The sequence below is a fragment of the Panthera onca genome, chromosome B3 (genome assembly GCF_046562875.1).
Source record: "Panthera onca isolate mPanOnc1 chromosome B3, mPanOnc1 haplotype 2, whole genome shotgun sequence".
NCBI lineage: Eukaryota > Metazoa > Chordata > Mammalia > Carnivora > Felidae > Panthera > Panthera onca.
Genome location: NC_138344.1, coordinates 106248796 through 106272282, shown reverse-complemented (window position 1 = coordinate 106272282; position 23487 = coordinate 106248796). Strand labels below are relative to the sequence as shown.

Below are 23487 nucleotides of genomic sequence, written 5' to 3'. Positions count from 1 at the left end.
GGGATTACAATCCATAATATATAGAGAACTCCTAAAACTCAACAACAGAATAAACCAACTCAAAAATTGGCAAAGGGCTTGAATAGACATTTCTCCAAAGAAGATATACAAATAGCAATAAACACATGAAAAGATACTCAACACCACTAATCATTAGAGAAACGCAAAGCAAAACTATAACAAGATACCACCTCACACCCATTAGGATGGCTACTATAAGAAAAACAGAAAACAGCAAGTGTTGGTGAGGATGTGGAAAACTGGAACCCTTGTGCACTTGGTGGGAATATCAAATGAGACAACTGTTGGGGAAAACAGTATGGTGGTTCCTCAAAAAATTAAAAATTGGATTACCATTTGATCCAGGAATTCGACTTCTGGATATATACTCCAAAGAATTGAAAGCAGGTTCTCAAAGAGATTTTTGTAACTCATGTTCACAGCAGCATTATTCACAATAACTAAAACACAGAAGTAAACCCAAGTGTCCATCAAAGGATGAAAAGATGAACAAAATATTACTCAACCTTAAAAAGGAAAAAAATCCTGCAGTATGCTACAACATGGATGAACATTAAGGACAGTACGCTAAGTAAAAAAAGCTAGTCACAATAAGACAAATACTGCAGAATTTCACTAAGGCAAGGCACTTAGAGTTGTCAAAATGATAGAAAGTAGAATGGTGGTTGCCATGGGCTGAGGGAAGAGAACGGCAGTCACTGTTGAATGGGTATAAAGTTTTACAAGATAAAAAGAGTCAGAGATGAATGATGGTGATGACTGCACAACAATGTGAATGCATTTAATACCACTGAACCATACACTTAAAAATGGTTAAGACAGTAAATGTTGTATGTATTTTACCACATACACACAAGTTTAAAGCCATCTTAAAACAGCCTTTCTTCTTTTTTCCTTCTTTCTTCTTCTGTTCTTTCTTCAGTTTCAAACAGTCTTTCTGAAAGTCAGTCCTACCCAACCAATATCAGCCCTAGAGACAGTTTTCAGGCATCATGAAAGATTTGGGGGTCGCCATTAAGAATGACTACTTTAGAACACCTCTTGTTATGCTGTTAGGAAGTTCTTCACTGTAAACACCATATTTAGTCTTCTAGTCATTGGACTTAGTTCTGCACGGAACAAGTCATAGCTTTTACTTACATGACAGCCGTGCAAATACTCACAAAATAACATAACCGTAGGGCCAAATGGAACCTTAGTCATTGATGGTTCAATCTTAAGGAATTAAAAGACTGCTTCCCTCCCCTCTGAATAAGCTTATCTCCTGTCTTGATGTCAGGCTCAGTGTACTTTATTCTGGTATGTTGTTCTGTACAAGCCTAAGGTAAAGTAAGGGCATATTCTTGTGAGCAGGTGTAAATATTCTGATTTCAATTATCCACAGAAGATGCCATCAGAAAGGAAAATGAACTTGGATGTCTGGCCTGGGATTTTTCAAGAGACTGGAAGTGCCTGAAATTTTCCCAGGGAGTTTGGTAAAAGCTGGTCCCTCCTGCTCCACTGAGGCAAATCAGAAACAAGGTGAAATGGCTCGCTGGGCCAGGAAGCCAGAAACTGAAGACACCTTACAATCAGATTATCTGGCTTCATGTTACTATCCATATTCATTTACCTTTTAGTACTTCTGAATCTTTGGTAGAGTTTAGTTTAAATGTTCTTACCTATTCGATGGAATATTCTGTGATTATATTCCGAACAGTGAAATACTCTGAAGATCTGTTGTTGATATGGAAACAGAAAGATGCCATGACATGTTGAAAAGTAAAATAAACACATTGATGATCCCATTTGCATTTTTTAAAAAAAGAGTATATATACCTGTGTGTATACATGATTTATATAGCTTGTATAGGTGTAAAAAGTTCCAGACAGCATACATACTACGATGTGATTGTGTGTCTGTGTATTTTACATAGAACATTTTGATACCTCTTCAAATTATCAAATAACCTCTGGAACTCTCGGCCCCTTGCCCTGCAAACACATCCCACCCTTTTCTCTGTGGTGTCTCTGCTCATGTTCTCTCCATCCTAGGATGCCCTTTCTTCCCTTCCCTAATTAGTAATTTTAGTCAACTTTAGACATTCAGTCTAATCCTTTCTGCAAATTCCCCAGAACGCCTAGGTCAAACTGTGCCTCTCTTTTCTCTGTATAACAAATATTGCTTGTCCATACTTCTCTTGTAACATGTATCAACATAGGGCACTTCTTGTATTATTCACCTCTTTACCTGTTATTTTTTCATTTGTATTTATTTTCTCTACTAACTAGTTATTTGTGGGCTGGGGCCAAATCTTGAGACACTTCCGATTCTCCATAATATTTAGCAAAATATCTTGGCATGGAGAGGCATGTAATACATTAATGGTATAAATAAGATGATTAAAATTAAAAGACAACACTAAATACTGCTGTTTAAAAGGGAAGTTGGGAGTGTTTACTGTTCGTTTTTTTTTCAAAGCCTTCTTCCTGCATATCCTGCCCCACTAACAGTAAACTTGCAAACTCTTTATTCTCAGTTTTTAAATGTTTAGAAAATAATTTATTGATAATATGGAATAAATAATGGCACTTATTGATAGTATTATTGGGTCAGAGAAGATTTTGCCTAGAGCAGTATATTCCAAAGCAGTATGTTCCTATAGAAACAGGATGAGCCTGAGGCAGAGCCTGAGTTTCTGGGACAGAGAAGGAAATGGCTGTAGAATTTTAATGTGACAGAAATCCAGTTGTAATTTGCTCCCTATCTTATGCAACATTTTAACTTTCTTCTTGTCAGGAAGAAGGAGCTAGTTCATACTAGGAGTGAAAAGCAGAGAGAAAACAGCAGGTAACAGAGTCAAAATAAGGCAAGATCAATCACAAAAGAAGTGAGAGCACATTATGAAGTATTAAGAGAATGTTCACATTTGAGTCCCCTCAAGACAGATTTGAATTATTTTCATGTGATATTAAAAGAAAGGCTGAAGGATACAGAAATATTTGCCCTACACAATGTTTCTTAAAAGGGAGTCCATGGTCAAAGAAGCTTGATAAATAACACACTAGGACATCATCTTGAAGAGTCACAGTGGATATCAGCAAACTAAAGACTTAGAGACATCTTTGAAGTTAAAAAAACAAAACAAAACAAAACAAAACACGACTGCAAACCTGCTTAAAATGTATCATTTGAATTTTCCAAACTTACTCGAACAGGAAACCTAACCTAACCTAACGTTCCCACCATATCTAGCAACAGATCATGTGTGTAGTGTTCTCTGTAAATTGCTTGAGAAATACTGGCCTCAGCTTCAATTATGATCTTAAAGATTTAGCTAAGCCAAGGAGAATTAAAAAATATATCTATCTTGGGGCGGCTGGGTGGCTCAGTCGGTTTAGCGTCCGACTTCGGCTCAGGTCATGATCTCACACTCAGTTCAAGCCCCGCATCGGGCTCTGTGCTGAGAGCTCAGAGCCTGGAGCCTGCTTCAGATTCTGTGTCTCCCCCTCTCTCTGCCCCTCCCCTGCTCATGCTCTCTTTCTCTCTCTCAAAAATAAATAAACATTTAAAAAATATATGTATCAATCAGGGGGCACCTGAGTGGCTCAGTCAGTTAAGCATCGGACTCTTGATCTCTGCTCAGGCTGTGATCTTGCGGGTTTGTGGGTTTGTGACCTGCGCTAGGCTCTGTGCCTACAGTGCAGCACGGAGCTCGCTTGCTTGGGATTCTGTCTCTCCCTCTCTCAAAATAAATAAATAAACTTAAAAAAGAAAAGGTATACCAATTGAGGAATGTCATGAATAACGCTACACAAGAAAAAAGATTATGAGGGAAATTTGTCAAGTAGCAAGTATATCAGATTGCTGAGAAGCTTACTTCTAGTATGGATATTTTTTTCTAATATCTTAAAGATAAAAGAGGATTGTACGGGGGTGCCCCGGGTGGCTTAGGTAGTTGAGTGCCCAACTTTGGTTCAGGTCATGATCTCATGGTTCATGAGTTTGAGCTCCATACCGGGCTCGCTGCTGTAAGTGCAGAGCCTGCTTTGGATCCTCTTAAGATTTTCTCTCTCCTTCTCTCTCTTCCTCTCCCACTCCCACTCTCTCTCTCAAAGATAAATAAAACACTAAATATATATAAATGTATATTTATATATATATGAAGGATTGTATGACAGAAACTGGAAATTCATTAAAGCAAAAAAAAATAAACTGATATTGTGAGATATTTAATTTAATTACAGATCCTGGAAAATTTTTTAAATATTTTCTTTATACCAAGAAATCTCCGATTTTTAGAGAGAAAGAGAGAGAGAACACGCACACGAGCAAGTGGGTGAAGGGCAGAGAGACAGAGGAAGAAAGAGAATCTTAAAGCAGTCTCCACGCAAGGCAAGGAGCCCTATATGGGGCTTGATCCCATGACCCTGGGATCATGACCTAAGCCAAAATAGAGTGGCATGCTCAACTGACCAAGCCACCGAGTACCCCCAGAGAGATCTTCTAAATTCTAATCTGGATTACTAAAATGGAAAATAAATTCAGACTAATTAAAACTTACTTCCTGAATGAGAATTTGGCATACATTCTCAGAGACAATTTCTAAACAGACTGATGCATTTGTATGGCTGCAGCCTCCAACATGTTAAAATGAAAAATGGCTCAAGGCTTAGGAGGAAAAATGCTGTGAAAATAAAGATTAAGGGATAAAGATGGCATCACAACATTGATTTTGGCCATATGCTGTTTTCATATGCTACTCTGAAAGTGGGCCAACAAAATAGCCATAGAAACGCTGCTTTATTTGGAATTTGAGCATTATCTAGAAGGGTGAGAAACAGATCAATCTGGCAATGTACTAGGAGGGAATTCTTATTTTTCAACTTTAATGCAGGAATCAGGCAAGATACCAACCTGAAAAAAATCCCTTAAAGAAAATAAAATAATAATAATAATAACAATAAACAAAAAGTGGTAGTTTGCGGGGGATTACAATAAATTTAAAGTTTTCTTAGTCAATTGTCTAATTTTTGTTTAGTAAAGGCTACTTGTTTTTAATCTATCATTATTTTTATTGATTGGTTAATTTCATTCATTGAATCCACATTTTTTTTCTGTTCTATTGGATTCAGATTTTTTTATGGTAAGAACACTTAACATGAGATCTACCCTCTTGACAAATTTTTAAGTGTATAATACAGTATTGTTAAGTAGCAATACAATGTTGTACAATAGATCTCTAGAACTTACTCATCTCGCACAACTAAAACTTTATATAGCAAGTCTTCCTCCTGTTTCTTCCTCCCCCAAGTCTCTGGCAACCTTCATTCTACTGTTTCTAGGAGTCTGACAATTACAGATACCTCACTTAAGTAGAATCATGCAGTATTTGTCCTTCTCTGACTAGCTTATTTCACTTACCAAAATATCTTCAAGGCTTATCCATGTGATCACATGTGGCAGGATTTCCTTCCCTTTTTAGGGCTAAATAATATTCCATTGTGTGTATATACCACATTTTATCCATTCATCTGTTGATGGACAATGGGTTGCTTCTGTTTTTTTGGCTATGGTAAACAATGCTACAATGGACATGGGAGGGCAAATATCTCTTTGAGATTCTGATTCCAATATGTTCAGATATATACCCATAAGTGGGATTGCTGGATCATATGGCAGTTCTATTTTTAACTTTTTGAGGATTCTCCACATTGTTCTCCATAGCAGATGCACCATTTTGCATCCTACCAACAGTGTACAAGGGTTCCGATTTTTCCACATCCTTGCCAACGCTTGTAGTTTTTCTTTCGTTTTATTTTATAATAGCCATCCTAACAGGTATGAGGTGACACTGAATCCACACACATATATTGAGCATGTCTGCCCTGTGTGTCAACTGTATTTTTGTTATACTTTCAGGAAACTTACTATCTCCTAGTATATTTGTCAAATGTTATTAAATCTTTGCTCTCATATGTTTAATTTCTAAGAGTACATCTTTAATGCCTGGATGTTCCTTTTTATAGAATCTTATTATTTCATTAACATGGTCTATCTTTCTGAGAATATTCACTATACATATGTGTGTACACGTAGATAAACGTCATCTAATTCCTTTGTAAATTGCCTCTTTTTAAGTGTTCACTTCTTGGGGCATCTGGGTGGCTCAGTCAGTTAAGCATTCGACGTTGGCTCAGGTCACGTTCTTATAGTTTGTGAGTTCGAGCCCCACATCAGGCTGTGTGTGCAGGCATGGAGCCTATTTCAGATTCTGTGTCTCCCTTTCTCTCTCCCCCTCCCCCACTCAGGCTCTGTCTCTTTTAAAAATGAATAAATGTTAAAAAAAAAGTGTTCACTTCTCTTATTAATTTCAAAGAACTTTTTATACATGAAGGATATTAGCTCTGACATACATTATAATCTTTTTTCTCTCCTTATGTTAACTTGTACTTGAAGCACTGTCAGAAGATGCTGGTGAGGATTAAAGAATTCATTTTGATAGTTGTTAATATAGACAAATGTGTTATCCTTCCTTTTATACAGAAATAGTTAAACAAAATTTAGTATTTTGATACATTTCAACTTCTGAATACCTACAATGTACTAGGTAATGGTAATAAGGCTACTGTCTGATCCAAAGAAGATTATACTCCAGTAAGGTAGAGATCATTTCCCTGTCAAATAATTGTTACTGGTAAAAGTAACTCTGGAATTATTTTAATTTTCATTATGAAGAGAATAAGCAATAAACAAAGTTAGTTTACAAATAACATAGAATTATTAAACAAGATAAACTTTTCAAGAAAAAGTAATAGCTGCTTGTTTAAAAAATGCCTACACAAACTTTGTCAGCAATAAATAGAATGCCTCATCCATGTTCCTCAAAAGTATTTTAAAAAATTTGAAAGGAGGGGCACCTTGATGAAAAAATTTGAAAGAAGGGGTGTCTAGGTAGAACAGTCTGTTGAACGTCCAACTCTTGATTTCAGCTGGGGTTGTAGTCTCACAGTTCATGGGATCGAGCCCTGCATCAGGCTCCGTGCTGACAGCATGGAGCCTGCTTGGGATTCTCTCCTTTTCTCTCTGCCCCTACACTGCTCACACACTCTCACTCTCACACTCTCTCTCTCTCTCTCTCCCCCTCTCTCTCTCAAATAGAGACCTAAAAAAAATGAAAGGAAATATACTGAAGTTCTACTTTTCTAAGCATCACCACCTTTACTAATATGGGAAATAAAAAACGTCATGCATGTCTAGAAAAGAAACAACATCGCCTACACCTTGAGTACTCAAAAAACATGCTATGATTAAGTAATTCTCATTTGCTCTGGATCAAATGACCTGTTACTATCAGAGTGTTGTTGTTTTTTTTTTTTTTGAAAGTTTTATTTATTTATTTTTTATTTGTAATTCTGAAAATACATTACGAATGCTAACTAAATGCATACCATGGCAAACAGCTAAATTCCTGAAGAGACTTTTGAAAGGCATTTGGTGCTAAAACATAAAAAGCACATTTCATGTTATAGTTTATCACTTACTATAGTAAGTAGTTTCTTCTCACCACCAATAAAAGGAAAATCTACTCAAGCACCTAAAAAGAGTCTTGGGGCGCCCGGGTGACTCAGTCAGTTAAGCCTCATGACTTTTGATTTCAGCTCAGGTCATGATCTCAAGGTTTCTGGGTTTGAGCCCCGCATCAGGCTTTGCGCTGACAGCATGGAGCCTGCTTAGGATTCTGTCTCTCCCTCTCTCTCTGCCCCTCCCCAGCTCATGCACACTCTCTCTCCCTCTCAAAAATAAATAAACATTAAAAAAAAAAAACGAGTCTTAAAATGAAAGAACAAGCACAAAAACATCTCTCTGATCAACAAAATGGTTATTTATTCAAATTCAAGATTTGGGGAGGATCTTTGAATCTAAGAGTTTTCTGTAAATTCATAGGAATTGGTTTGTAGAGAAAACAATGGATGGAAAGGGTAACTAGACAGATCAAAGGATCATCCTTCCCAAATGTATAACACTAGAATATGAATTGTTAGCATTCCATACTCTTGGAAAACTAAAATGGTAGAAAAGAGCCAAGGTCACATCAGTGCATCACAAATGTGCCAGGCCAGCTGGCACTTCTGCTTCTATCCCAATCCACCTCTCCCATACTGCACACATCTTACCAACCACAAATGCAAAGTGATTAACAAGTTTTTCTTTCAAAATCAAGTATCAGGTGAATGAAGTCTACCATTCACAGGGATTACCAGAAATAAATCAACTTATTTTACAGAAAAGAAAACTGAGAACCAGTGATACGAAGTGACTTAATCCACACATAATGTCAGTTGGTGGCTGACCGAGTTTTTCGATCATACCAAGCCATTGTCAAATGAAAGGCAATTTTAGAGGTTAGAGAAATAGAAGGATAATTTGGGAGAAAGAGTTTTCAGGGAAAAGTGGACCTGACAGGAATCTCCAAAATGTCAAAATAGGAAACTTCTGTTAGCCAAGCCAGCCTGAGGATAGTGGCATGTAGGACTCCTTGATAAGAGATAAACACAAGTGGGAAAATGTCTAGAAGAAAAGATTCTCACCATCAAGAAAATGAACAACCCCCAGAATGGGAAAAAATTTTTGCAAATCATATATATGATAAGGGACTTACATCTAGAATATATAAAGAACCCTTACAACTCAATGGTGACCAAAACAAAGAAATCAATTTAAGGAATTTCAATAGACATATATATACTAATATATATATACTAATATATACTAATAGCCAACAAGTACACAAGTTTCCACATCACTACTCATTCATTAGAGAAATGCAAAGCAAAACCACAACGAGGTATCACTTCAAATCCACTTGACTGGTTACCAAAAAGACAGAAAACAAGTATTGGTGAGGTGGTGGGGGAAACGGAATCTGCAAGTAGTTTTGTAAAATGGTGCAGCGGCTTTGAAAAACAGTCTGGCAGTTCCTAAAAAGGCTAAACAGAGAGTTATCATATGACCTAGCAATTCCATTCCTAGGTATTTACCTAAAAGAAATGAGAGCATAAGTGTACACAAAAATTTGTACACGAACATTCATAGCAGAAATATGAATTTTCCAAAAAGTAGAGACAACCTTAATGTCCATTAGCAGATTAAATAAAATGTGGCACATCCATACAATGGAATATTTTTAGGCTATAAACAAGAATGAAGTACTGATACAGGCTACAACATGGATGAACCTTGAAAACATAATGCTAAATGTAAGAAGACAATCACCAAAGGCCACATATTGTATGCTTCCATTTATATGAAATGTCCAGAACACGAAAATCTATAAAGACAGAAAATAGGTTAATGTTTGCCTAGGGCTGGTGGGGCTGGTGACAAGTGGGGTAGGGAATAAGGGAATAATTCCTGAAGAGTACAGGGCTTTTTTTTTTTTTTTTTTTTTTTTAAGCAGGGTCCATGCCCAGCAGGGAGCCCAACGTGAGGCTTGAACCCATGACCCTAAGATCAACACCTGAGCTCAGAATCAAGCGTCAGATGCTCAACTGACTGAGCCATCCAGGTGTCCCCCTTTTCTTTAATTTTTCATTTGTTTTTACTTTTTAAGGGCCTTCTTTAGCGGTGATGAAAATGTTCTAAAATTGACCGCAATAATACTTGCATAATTCAATGAATATACTAAAAACCATTGAATTGTACACTCTTTAAAAATCTTCAATATTTTTAAAACTTTTTAAAAATTTAAATTCCAGTTAGTGAACATACAGTGTAGTATTAGTTTTTACAAAAGAAAAAGAAACAGAAAAGTTCCCCGACCAGGTATTGTCCATTAATAACTAGTAGGAAATTTAGGAGTAGCTGACAGGTGCCCCGGTTAAATTACTAAAATGGCATTGTCTGGTCATAGAGTCAGGCTCTGGATGCTATGATAAAAGTTTGGAGATTTGGCATGGGTGGCAGTGGACACCAAATGATACAAAGGATGGTCTGTGCCCTAATTATATGAATGATTTGGGACACCTGGGTGGCTCAGTCAATTAAGCCTCTGAATCTTGGTTTCAGCTCAGGTTATGATCTCAAGGTTTTATGAGGTGGAGCCCAGCATACAGTGGCAGCCAAAAGCCTGCGTGGGATTCTCTCTCTGCTCCTCCCCCACCGGCACTGTCTGTCTGTCTGTCTGTCTCTCTCTCTCGCTCTCGAAATAAACAAACTTTAAAAAATCGTTTAACAAAACGAACAAACAAAAGGAACGTACCTAATGTCATATAGCTGAATACAAGAGAAATGACTAGTAAAGAGCAAATAATCAATTCACAGGTCTAATAGATAACCTCTGTTGTAGATTTCGTTGAAGTAAACACTGGTCCTTGACAGAGTTTTGAAAAAAGGCAGATTAAGGGTGAAAGAGTTATTCATGTTCAGGGGGACGTAAGTTGACCAGGCCAGGGCAAAAGTGGTCTAGCTGGACATAAGGAAAGAGTACAGGACTATCTAAGGGACGCAGTTTGTAAACTGTATTGGTGAAACAAGGACATCACTCAATCAAGACCCAGAGGACCGTTTTCCATCTGACCAGTGTCTCTTAGAGACAAAACGCTGTAACTCAACAGGCTAAAGCAGTTTTCTGAAAAAACTTAAAGTCACATTGGATTGATTCCTCTAGGCACGGAGTTCATCTTCCGTCTAAAAAGTGCAATAATAGCATTTGAAGGTTTTATAGCGAAGAACAAGAAATGTGCGGCAACTGAAACTGCAAGAACGTGACTCTGCATAGTCCTGGAAATTAAGATGACCAAGAAATCCCCAGGTGGATGTCGGGGTTCGAACGTACCTCGAGTCACCCGAGGGCAGAGGCGGTGCGAAGGCATCCCGGGGACTGCATTTTTGCAGGTAAACCCGGGTTGGGCGATCCCGCCCAGAGGCTGCCGGCGACCCGAACGCGAAGGCATAGAAGCTGTAGCGGCCAGGCAACCAGCTCCCCGAGGTCACGCCTGAGCCAGCTCCTCGTTTCCATGGCTAACGTCAACTCCAGCGGGTGCCACCGCCACCGCCGCGGAACCGAGATCGCGCTCGGGGGCGGTTCGGGCCCCCAGCTCGCCCCGCCCCCGGCTCGTGCTCGCTTCGGGGCGCTTACCCCACCGCCGGCCGAGCGAGGCGGAGTTGGGGAAGAGGGGCGCTTTGGTCACTCCAGGCCTGGGCCCACGCTCCCCTCACCCGGGGCCGTGGGAGACTCCGGGACTCTGGCCTCGCCTTGCGCCCACAAGCATCCACAAAGGGACAGGGGCGGGGGTCTCCGGTCCAGCCCTGAACTTTCACCCGGGCCGCGCCCCTACGCAAAAGCGCCGTTTCCCTGGTGATGTGACGTGCCCGAGGGAGGGAGTAATGCTTTCTGGCCGATTGACGTACGGCAGCCATTTCGCGAGCGTTGGTTTACCGGCGGTCTGACCGCCGATTCTGGAGTGTAGGGTGACTCCAGCCGCTCGGTGTTTTGCACTTGCATTAACCACATCCGCACTTTGGCCATCGCCACTCGGCACACGGACGGTAATAAATGTTTTTAGTGATACTTCATACGCCCTCTTCAGCTTGGAAGATTTGGAACTGGCTATACGTCCTAGCTATTGCCCTTTTATTGCATACTTTTTCTCCCCGAGTGGATTTGTGGCTGCATTTTTAAATGCGAGGAACCAAAATGCCCATCATTGAATCATGCTACGAGGAAGGTATCTGTTAATAAAATGAGGCAAAGTCCCCTATCCTAATTGCGGGGGGGGGGGGGGGGGGGGGAGGGTGTGTGGAAAGCCCTGGCCCACTGTTACTACTTAGTGGCAGTGTAAGATACGGGAATCTTTGGAAGGTAGCCACAAACTCCTAGTTTTGCCGGTTTAAAGTTACATGCCCCGCGCCCACCGCCTCCATTTTCCTTGAAGTTTGATTTCTTACTCATCTTCTGGACACCTTCTGGATTGCTTGTTGGAAGTCTACAAGTTGGCCCCTTAGAGCATTGGTCTAATTGGAAATTAGACCAATTGGAAATTGGTCTCAAATGATTTAGAGGCCCTTTAAGGGAACTCCGAAGCCAATTTGTCAGTATTAAGGTACTTCTGTTTCCTGTGTGATTGACACTAGCAATTCTGCATACTCGGGACTTCTAAGTGCTCAAGGACTGTCTTGTTTGGATCTCTTTACCTCGAAACTATAAATGCGGCCCTTTTTTGGTTTGTTTTCTGGTTTCACTGGAAATGGTGGCTTGGTTCTCGAGCATCTAGGTTTTCAAGCTGTAAGGAAATTTGTGTGTGTGTTAATATGAAAAGAAAACCAAGGATTACTCTATTCAGAGGGAAAGTGTAGTTTATTGTGGGAAGAAAACCCTGTGCAGTTTCAATAACGTACATATACTTGACACAGTTAGCAGGTAGAACCTTTCATAGTTCAGTGTGAGGGGGAGAGGTACTCTTGGTCCATCCCTAATGTTTCCCTCACTTTGAGGGAAGACATACTAGCCTTAGTCATCATGGGTCAGGATACCACCTGACATCTGCAGTTGCTAGAAGTCGGTCGTAGTGTGATTAGCGGTACAGGCTCTGGAATTAGGAAGTCCCAAATTGTTGGAATCTTGACATCGCAGCTCCCTACTTGTGTTATCTAGGGGTTACCTAGTCTTCCTGGTGCTCAGTTTTCAAATCGTGTAAAATAAGAGAGAGAAAATTTATCGCACAGGGAGTTGTGTAGGTTGGATTAAATAACCAAATCGCTCAGTTAGGCACAGTTTAAGTGCTTATTGAGAACGAGCTGTTGTCTTTATGAGGAGAGGCTGTATTTTTGCCACCTTCAATTACATAGAATTCGATCAGAATATTTTTGTTGTTGTGATACCTGCTGTAGATATTTGGTTGTTAATTTTTTCTTTTTTCCAATGTGTTGGTTACTTTGCCCTTAGAATAAAATGGGTAAAGCTTATGGTACAAGGCCTTTGGTTACTAGTGTATAAAAAGTAGTCGTTCAACATTTACTGAAGTAGTGGATGTTGTTTGCCAGGAATCACACCTATTGCTGCAGATTCAAAGTCAAATAACACATGGATTCTATCCTCAAGGAATTTACTGAAATATAATGAGAGACTAACAAGGACATCAGTAATACTGAGTGTGTGATAAACAAATAGGCACTGGGGCCATAAAATAAGTACAAGTTAGCTGGATAAAGATCTGGGAAAGGAGGTATTTCAGGCAGGAGAGCACCATTCATTCAGTTAACAAATATTTAGAGCATAAGTCAGGTACCTATGGACCCTATTTAATCTTAACCGTATGAGATAGCTTATTATTCTCATTTCAAATATAAGGAATCTGAGCTGCAGAAAAGTAAAATAAATGAGATTTAGAATTGAGCGTTTATCTGTATGTCTTCAAGATCCTTTTTTTGTTTTGTTTTGTTTTGTTTAAACAAAAAATCCGTGTTTTTGTTTTGTTTTTTTCTGTTAACCCTGCTGATTGATATACAAGGAAACATTACCAAAAATCTGGACCTGCTTCTTCAGCCAGAGAAAATGTTTGCCCAGTCATTATCACGGCATACCCGTTTTTGTGTAATGGTAATGCTCATTTTCAAGTTACTCCTCTTGCCATAAAGTAAAACAGACAAACCTAAAATCATAAAAGCCTCACTCTGCTCCATTGCTCACAGGTCATTGACCAGAGGACTCTGAAAATAATGTAGAACTGCAGCAACACAGGGTAAGATGATTTAAAGTGGAGAAGTGGCTGCAGAGAATTTGAAAGTTGCGCTTCCAGGGCAAGGCAATAGAACAGCTAAGATTTGGTAAAGGATTGGATCAGGGTGGGGATGGTTGGGGGAGTTAAGGAGACCAAAGAAAAAAGATGAGCCTAACCTTCAAGCTGTGTGACCACAAAGTTTGAGGAACCCTAAAGTAAGCATAAGAGGAATAGGTTTGAGGGTGAAAGAAAGATAATCCACTTTGAGGCGTTACGTGTTTTAAGGACTTGGGGGATATGTCCGGTTGCAAATATAGGATTGGACCTTGGGAAACAGGTCAAGACATAGAGATTTAGGAGTATTCTACATAAAGAAAGTTATTTGAGGGGTGCCTGGGTGACTCGGTTGAGCATCTGATTCTTGATCTCAGCTGGGGTCTTGATCTCAGGATCCTGAGTTTAAGCCCTGTGTGAGGCTCTGCAATGGGCGTGAAGCATATTAAAAAAAAAAAAAGTTATTTGGAAGCATGAGATTTGAAAAAGAATGCCAAGGTTTGGGTATTACTGAACGTGAAGAAAACCATCAGGAGAGAAAAAAAGGATTATAAAATGAGATGATGTATTTCTTACATGGCTCATTTCATCTAATTTCTTTATGTCACAAAACATGATATGCATCTCAATGTGTATGAAGACCATGTGAATGGGCATGTGGCGGGTAGCAATTGTAGTGTGTTTACAGGCATATGGGTTGGGTGACGTTGAGTTATGAGGCTATTAAAGATAAGGAGTAGGGTATTATTGTAAGTGAAATAAGTCAGAAAGAAAAATACCACATTCTTCCACTTATATGTGAAATCTAAAAAAAAACCAAAAAGCAGAAACAGACTGATAAATACAGAGAACAAATTGATGGTTGCCAGAGTGGATGGGGATAGTGGCGTGGATAAAATGGGTGAACGAGAGAGATTCAGGCTTCCATTTATGGAATGAATAAGTGGCAGGGATGAAAAGCACAGCATAGGGAATATAGTCAATGGTATTGTAATAGGGTAGTATGGTGACAGATGGTAGCTGCACTTGCAGTTGGCATACTATAACTTTTGAGCTTGTCCAGCCTCTGTGTTGTACACCTGAAACTAATGTAACATTGTTATATCAACTATACTTCAATAAAATTAATTAAAGACAAGGAGTGACTAATTGTTAACTTTAAAGTTTAATATTGAAACTTCCTTTAACACAGAAAAAAATTTCATACTAGGTAAACATTCATAATTAGGACCATAAAATAATGTATACTGTAATCATAGCTTTGCCATTAATTGGTTTTAAACTTTGTTGTAAATTACAATATATTCTAAATGATAATTCTGAAAAATGTATATTAATTTCTGATGAGTGTACAGTGGGAAGGATAGAATTTCTCAGATTATGGTTTTAAGAATTTTTAAGGGGGGCCGGGGTGGTTCAGTTGGTTAAACGTCTGACTTTTGATTTTGGCTCAGGTCATGATCTCATAGTCCTGAGATTAAGCCCTGCTTTGGGCTCCATGCTCAGCATGGAGCCTGCTTAAGATTCTCTCCCCACCCCCTCTTCCCCCTCCCCTGCTAGCTTGCTCACTCTCACTCTCTCAAAAAAAAAAAAAAAGAATTAAAAATTTTTCATATAGTTCTTAAATTTCATTATTATTTCATATCACTAATTTCAAAGATTAAAATTTTAATTTCAGGAGTGTTTAAATTAATATTACTTGAGAAAGTTGTCACCACTGGAAACTTCTTTTAGGTATTTGTTTGAAAAGAGCACAGTAGAATTTTTGGTAGACTGAAAATCACTAAATTGGAATATTTAAAAGGCTAGAGTTTCATTTTTTAATTACGTTAAATTTCATAAGAGTTTGTGAATATAGCTATCACTGAAAGATCAAACTCTATGTAAATATCCATATGCGCATTCATTTGACTCTTTACTAAAAATTAAGGTACACATAGATCTCAATTACTTACAATGATTTCCCTTTATATTTTGGTACACATAAATAAGAGCTGACTGTGCAGATTTCATAGTGTTTATTCCCAGTGTCCTACACTAAGATTGGAACATAAATTAACCTCTTCTATTGACACTGTTATCAAGGATATGTCTTACTACTCATTTCGAAAGCTAAAGCTGAAGTTTTTAGATGTCCTTTTCCTGGCATTTGCCTGCTAACTCATTTATTTGTAAATGTACCAACTGTTTAGGATCATGTGAACATTATCTTCACTTTCCTGTAGAATGAACATATAAGGAAGTGCAACGAACAAGTTGCCTTATAAAATTTTGGTTGAAATTGTAATTGAATGTGTGTGGAGTGGAGTGGAAAGGGAGTTAGTATAATTCGTCTGAAGGTAGAGGAAAGTTTATATGCCTTCTCACAATCTTTCCAGACTCATGATGATATTATTGCTATTGAATGGAAAAGTCCACACTGGTTAGAGTTACTTCCTACAGCTTAAATTGTGATGCCCTCTTTAGGTTAATATATTTAAAAATATGAAAACTAGAGGTTACTCACAGATAAATATTTATAGGAAATGAAACCACAGTTTGGAAAAAAAAAAAAAACACCACCATACATACATAAAAAACACACGAACAAAAAAAAAAAAATAAAAACCTTGTACATAAACTAAGTATCAACGACAAAAGGTATACATAAAATATAAATAACAACAACAACAATAACCAGTTTTGGTGGGATAGTAGATTGGAGATACACTTTGAAATTTTGCTTGGCTCTGCAGTTGCCTTTAACAGAAATTTCATGTCTAGAAATATATTTAACAGTTATCCCACCTTTACAGATTTCTCACCTAAGTATGCAGCAATATTTGTACAAAGATGTACTTAGAACATTTGTAATAGCAAAATACAAAACAGTCTTCAATAGGGAACAGGTTAAATAAATTAGTTAAAAAGGAGGTATATCTACATGTATTGCTATGCAGACATGTCTAACTTAAGTAAAACATTTAAAAATTATAGTTTGTATAATTCAAAAATTATAGTATGATCTTACGTTAAACCTAGATGTATGCATGAGCATGCTTTGTATAAGTGTATTTTTGAAGGCTACCTGAGGAACTATGATAGAAGTTAAGGTTAATTTGGGGTTTGATGGGAAGGGGAACTTTTTATATTACTCTTTTGTGCTGTTAATATATTTTCAACAATACATATTGTTTTTTATAATACTTAAATATAAAATTATGTACAAAATTAAATTGACAGTAAAAAAGTATCTCTATACCCCCCCCCCCCCCAGAAGAAAACCCACCAAGCTATCATATAACAAGAAAAGTGGCATAGTGGGTTTTTGTTTTTATACTAGTTTCTTTATCTAGAAACTAATTGGAATATGTAGTTACTAGTTTCTATGAGTAAGTGGTTACAGTATTGATGCTTTCACAGGGAGAGAAATGTTATATTTATTTTTAAATGTTATATTTCAGTTGAAAATTACAATAAGTTATTTGGCATATCGGTAAATTTTGAGCTCTGGTAATCAGAGACTGCTTAGAATCTGGACCACTTCAGTGATATATCTGTAGGAATCCTTTACATGAGTTTATTTTATAGTAAATTAGAGCCTTTGCTGAATTTATATATACATTATCAAGATTATTAGAATTTCTTTGTATGTTGCATATAAAATTTTAATTTTTAGTATATGTGTAAAGTATACATGTATTTTTATAGATATGTGTATATGTAAAATACTTGCATCTATACAAAGTGTATGTTATATATAATATGTAAAATAAAATATATGGGAATGTTATTTTATTGAACTGGCAATAACTAAATGTTAATGGAAGAAATTTTCATATCTGGCTCATCTTTAACAATATAATTTTAAAGTACAGCAGTTTTTAATAAAACTTATGCCAGTAATTAATTTTTTTTTACCAGAGCTGCTTTTTATGCTTTTAGTCTCAATGAAAACCAATGTACAGAAACAAATGTTAGAATAATTATCAGTCTTCAAAGTTAAAATTCTGTTACATATGAACTTCAAGCCAAATACTGGATTCACATTTTTACATAGAAATTTTCCTCCTAAAATACTTTGTAACTAGTGGAAAATGTAACCAGAAAGAGCAGCATGCAAGAAAGAGATGCATTAACTTGTGGAAGCAACCATGTATTAAGAAACAAACAGGAGAGATGGGTTGGGGATGGGTTAAATAGGTGATGGTGATTAAGGAGGGCACTTGTGATGAGTACTGAATGTGTTAAGTGTTGAATCACTAAATTGTACACCTGAAATGAATGTTACACTGTATGTTAACTGGTATTAATAAAAACTTAAAGAAACTATGGATCATTTTTATTTGTGGTTTTTATATAAAACTAGCCTATGGATTTTTTTCCCTGTAAGTCGTTTCCCATATAACTTTTTCTCTTGGCAAAAATAATGAATAAAATTTTAGAGACAAGCTTTTTTTTTAAGGGCACATATGACCTAACACGTGTAATAAAACCAAAAAAAACTCATGTTCTATGTTGAAAAAATCAAATGAAAATATTTTTATTCTGAATTGCTCAATTAGCTTAGAGGCATACACTTTTAATTGCACAATTCAGTCAGTATCCCTGTGCAACTTGTTATTCTATCATTTGCACGCCTAAATATACTCTGGTCTAGAACACTGGACTGTGAAATCCTAAAAGTTACACTTACTCTATGAAAAGACTTCTTTTTAAATCTGTGTCTCTTTTCCCCAACATTTTCTTTAAAAATATACATCCTAAACATATGTACCTGAATGTGATATGGAATCCTTCAGGAAGAATTTTTATCCTTTTTCTTCTGGAGCACATAGTGAATATTTGCCTCATGAGAAAGTGAACAAGGAGAGCCCTAAGCTAATTTCCTTTCCTTTTGATTATAGCACAAATATCCCATCCATTACTATCTCCTCTCAAAATGACTCATTCTGTTCAGAAACAAAAGCAATGCTACCTGAGAACATTCTGAAATATTTTGTCCTCTTTTCATAATCCCTATTTACTAGACTCTGCCAATATTTTCTTCACCTCCTTATCAAATTTTAACTCAATAAGTGATATCTTCCTTCTTGGATGAATGGACATGGGAACTTCAGATTACAGTAGTGGAAATTTAAAAAAACAGTGCTTTTTAGTGTGAAGGAAATTCATGCAAATTTTTAATGTGTATAAGTTTTCTAAGTAACCACACATTAAGTATGAGAATGGACTTTATTATTAAGCAGGACTTAACAAAACATGATTATCATTGGAAAACTAAATTCTGCTGACTTTAGTATTGACCACTTTTCCTGGGACAGTGATTTATGTCAGTGTTAACATTAGGTAATTTGTCACTTTAATCAGAATTCATTAACAATTTACTTTTTGAGGGCTCTGTCTTTAAGGTCAATTAAATAAAAATGTTAAAGCCAGTGTAGTTAAGATTTCTGCTACCTAATAGTCACGTTATTTTATGTTCAGCCTCTTTGATTAAAAGTTAATGGTCAAAGATGTTAAAGCCCTGGAAGGTGATTTTGAAGATGGAGAAGTGCTGGAGCTACCCAGGCAGCAATCAGAAACAATTAGGAAAAATGTACCAAATGCTTCATTCTTTCTCTAGGCTGCATGACAAATTACATTTAATATTTCAGGCTTGTTGCATTTTAAAATAAGGCCTTCAACACGAAGCAATTTTCAAGACAACTCCAATCAAAAGATATTGCTTAAAATTTTCCTATTGCCATAGAAATGAAAAGAGTGATTGTCTATGTTGATTAACTTGAAGATTGCTTTGGGAAGAATTTGACAGTTTTGTAACATTCCCATTATAATTTACAACCTGTGAAGAATTGAATACTACACTGAATATCAGGATACTTTGTCTTCCTTTTTATCTGATAATTTTATTCTAGTACTTTAACATGAAGAGGATGTCCTTTTAATGTGTATTTTAATGCATATATAATTTACGTTTACCATGTTCTTTAAAATCCTCAATTAGATTAAACAAAATAAATGTATAGCATAATATATATATTTATATACAAAAAATATTGATTCCTACTGTGCAAAATTTTATACAAAGATGGAAAGGAAACATTATTTAATGTCAAAGAACCCATGGTTTAATGGATAGAAATTCACAAGAAAAATGAACAAAGTAAGATAAAACTTAGAGTCAATTACATTTTGGTTTGGAGTTGAGGATGGCTGATACTATTTTGTTTGCTGATCCATAAATGCTAAGTAAAGGTTTAATCTACCCAATACTACAAAAGATGGCAAGTTAGGAAAGTGATCCCACAATACTATTTTATGTTTAGAATGAAAGATTATAATTGAGTGAAATTACATTACACTTGGCAATGGATAGGAACATGTTTAAATACCAAGAAAGACCTTTATGCTGGCATGATTCATTTTTTATGAACCTTCCGATTTGCAAGCCAAATTTTTCATTGCTTTAAAATAGTTTAACCCCATCTAAAATGCACTGTCTGTCATAAATTAGCAACCAAATAAGATTGGGTAATGGTGAAGATTCAGTTAAATGCCATTCTTATTTATTCATTCATGAGTTCAATTGGTAAACACGTATTGTGTGTTTACTAGGTGATAGCTTGTTAGAGAATTAGAGATGCATGGAAAGATAACTACCTCCTGTCAAGGGTCATTCTGGTGAGATTGCTAGGGTAATAGAAACCGTTATGACCCCTTTGGAAATAAATGTAGTAATATTTGTCACAACTCTATAAAAACATGTAAACTTTTTAACTGATTAATACCTTCCTACAGAAAGTATTCCTCAGAAGTAAAAGGACTTATGAACATATGTTGTTTATTGCATACTTTTAATGACATAAAATTGGAAGCAACTTAAATGTTCAAATGTCTAATGATTAAGAGAAAAATAGTATTTCCCTTTGGTTGAATATAATACAGACATTAAAATGATATTTTTGGGCTTTGTAATATGGAAAATGCTCAAGATGTAGAATGCAGAAAAAATAAAAAATTGTATAAAGTATTACAGTTCTGTGAGATATACAAATGAGAAGACTTAGATTTTAGAAAATGATAGCTGTATTAGCATGGTTAGATGATCGTTTCAATGTTTTTGAAACATTTAAAAATAATAAAACATTTCAATGTATAGAAGTAGTTCTCAATTGGAACCCTTGTGCATTATTTGTAGGAATATAAAATGGTGCAGCTGTTGTGAAAAATGGTGTGGCGGTTACTCAAAAAAATTAAACATAGAATTACCATAAAATCCAGAAATTCTACTTCTGGGTATATTCCCCATGATGTGAAAGCAGGGATGGAAGAGATATTTGTACACTGATTTTCATAGCAGCATTATTTACAATAGCAGCATTATTCCACTAAAGGTGGCAGCAAACCAAGTGTCCATTGATGGATGAATGGATAAGCAAAATGTGGTATGTACATACAATGGAATATTACTCAGCCTTGGGAGGAAATTCTGATACATGCTACAACATGGGTGGACTTTGAAGACATAATGCGAAGTGAAATAAACCAGTCACAAAAAGACAAATACTGTATGGTTCTATCTATAGGAGAGTAATCAAATTCATAGAGACAGAAAGTAAAGTGGCTGTTGCCAGGCTGTTGCCTTAGAAAAGGAGGAATGGGGAAGTTATTGTTTAATGGGTACAGAGTATCAGTTTTGGAAGGTGAAAATCTGGAGATAGATAGTGGTGATAGTTACACAATACTGTGAATATTTTTAATGCCATTGATCTGTACAATTAAAAATGGTTCATATGGTAAATTTTATGTGTATTTCACAATTCAAAAAAATAAAAGATTAAGATGGTAAATTTTACGTTCTGTATATTTTATTACATAATAAAAAAATTTTAAGTGGTTGCAGCTATGGATTGATTACTAGATATACATCAAAAGTTGAAAGAAGAGTTAGTCAATAGATTTAAAAGTACACTACAGTGAAAAAATGAAATACATAAGGCAATTGGAAAAAGAATTTTAAGATGGGTATCCTCAAATTATATGGCATTATGCTCGAATGTATGATTTGAAATTTATTCTACTTTTCGTGCTTTTCTAAGCTCATGTATGTTGGCAATAGCAAAAAAATGTAACTGTCAGACTGAAATGAACTCTTAATGTTCAATCACAGTTTTAGAGATGCTGTGTTAGAGGTGAGAAACCAGAGTTTCCAGAGAAGTTAGGATTTTATAGATATATAATGATAAATCTGACAATGGATCCTTTGACTTTTATTATGACATTATTTAAGCTTTATACCACCTGATGCAGGCCAGATTCTAATTTTTAAAATAATTAACCTTATTAAAAGAATTAACCTTATGAAACATTTATTTCCTATTTTTTAAAATTATTAAAAAATGTTTATTCAGTTTTGAGAGACAGAGACAGAGCACAAGTGAGGGTGGTGCAGAGAGAGAGGGAAACACAGAATCCGAAGCAGGCTCCAGGCTCTGAGCTGTCAGCACAGAGCCTGACATGGGGCTCAAACTCACGAACCGTGAGATCATGACCTGAGCCGAAGTCAGACACTTAACCAACTGAGCCACCCAGGCACCCCTCTTACTTCTTTCCTATTAAGAAATTCTCGTATCAAACATGGATTTGATGGTATGACTTTAATCTAGGATTTTTACTCCTGCTTTTGACTTTCTCAAGTAATTAACAGCTTTTCTTTCCCCAGGCCATAGTTCCTTTGATTCTAAGAGGAGTTGCATTTTCTTTACTTTTAAAACTAATCTGTTTTATGAATTGATGACCCAATATCCTTCCTACTCCTGCTGTGGGAAGTGGGGATACTGTATTTCTTCATTACTCTTTGTTAGAACTCAAAACAGAAAGTATATTTCTTCTAGATCTTATGCATTACACTATGTCAGAATACTTTGGGTTGCAAATGACAGAACTTGAACTCCCCAAAAGATGTATTAGCTCACATAACTGAGAAGTTCAAGAGTAGATCTTAAGACTGTATTAAAAAAAAAAAACACCCAGAGGCTCAAAGACCACTATTAGGACTTTCTCCACTCTTGGTTTGCATTGCTTTATTCTTCAAAGAGAGTCTTTCCTAGGGGCAGAAGGCAAATGCTTTCAGAGGCTTCATACTCACACATCCTTCCAGTTAAGAAGAACAAACTGAGGGTTTATGGGGGGTGGGAGGGAGGGGTGGGTGGGTGATGGGTATTGAGGGCACCTGTTGGGATGAGCACTGGGTGCTGTATGGAAACTAATTTGACAATAAATTTCATAAAAAAAAAAAAAAAGAATTGCAGTTGAAGAAAGAAATCACTCTGCCAATGTCCATGTCTCAACTTCAGGTCCTGTGTGCCTACCCCTGTCAGTTAATGCTTAAGTCTAAAGAGAATAAATAAGTATTTAAATAAGTATTTAAAGTATGTAGTAACAAAAAAGGATGATGATTTTATAACTTAACATTCTCATAATTATTCTTTTTGAGAGTTAATAGTCCAACCTGCTCATGTTTGGACTTTAGTCTTACTTAGTTTCTATTTATAGATGTTTTAGATCTGTTTCCACAGATGTACTCCTACCTTCATTAAACATAATAATAATATAACATCAGACCTTGGCTATAAGCAACTTTCAAGGTGATATCCTCTGTACAAGATACATGCCACACACTTCCTTCAGCTACATTTTTCTGAAATTGTAAATCATGCACAACCGTCG

The 23487-nt window shown here is 36.5% G+C and overlaps 1 protein-coding gene and 1 long non-coding RNA gene across 2 annotated transcripts in view; one reads left to right on the top strand and one right to left on the bottom strand.

The window, feature by feature from the left end:
• The window catches only part of PCNX4 (pecanex 4), a 40271-nt gene extending 28970 nt beyond the window's left edge, over window positions 1–11301 (bottom strand). The window contains exon 1 of the mRNA XM_060619956.3: window positions 10839–11301. The gene's annotated coding sequence lies outside the window, so the exon portion shown is untranslated. The remainder of the gene's footprint in view (window positions 1–10838) is intronic.
• A 150-nt stretch (window positions 11302–11451) lies between these two features.
• Window positions 11452–23137, top strand: LOC132669763 (uncharacterized). The gene is made up of 3 exons (XR_013556095.1): window positions 11452–11551; window positions 13694–13743; window positions 23115–23137. It is a non-coding gene; the product is annotated as an uncharacterized LOC132669763 (long non-coding RNA).
• Window positions 23138–23487: the final 350 nt, after the last annotated feature.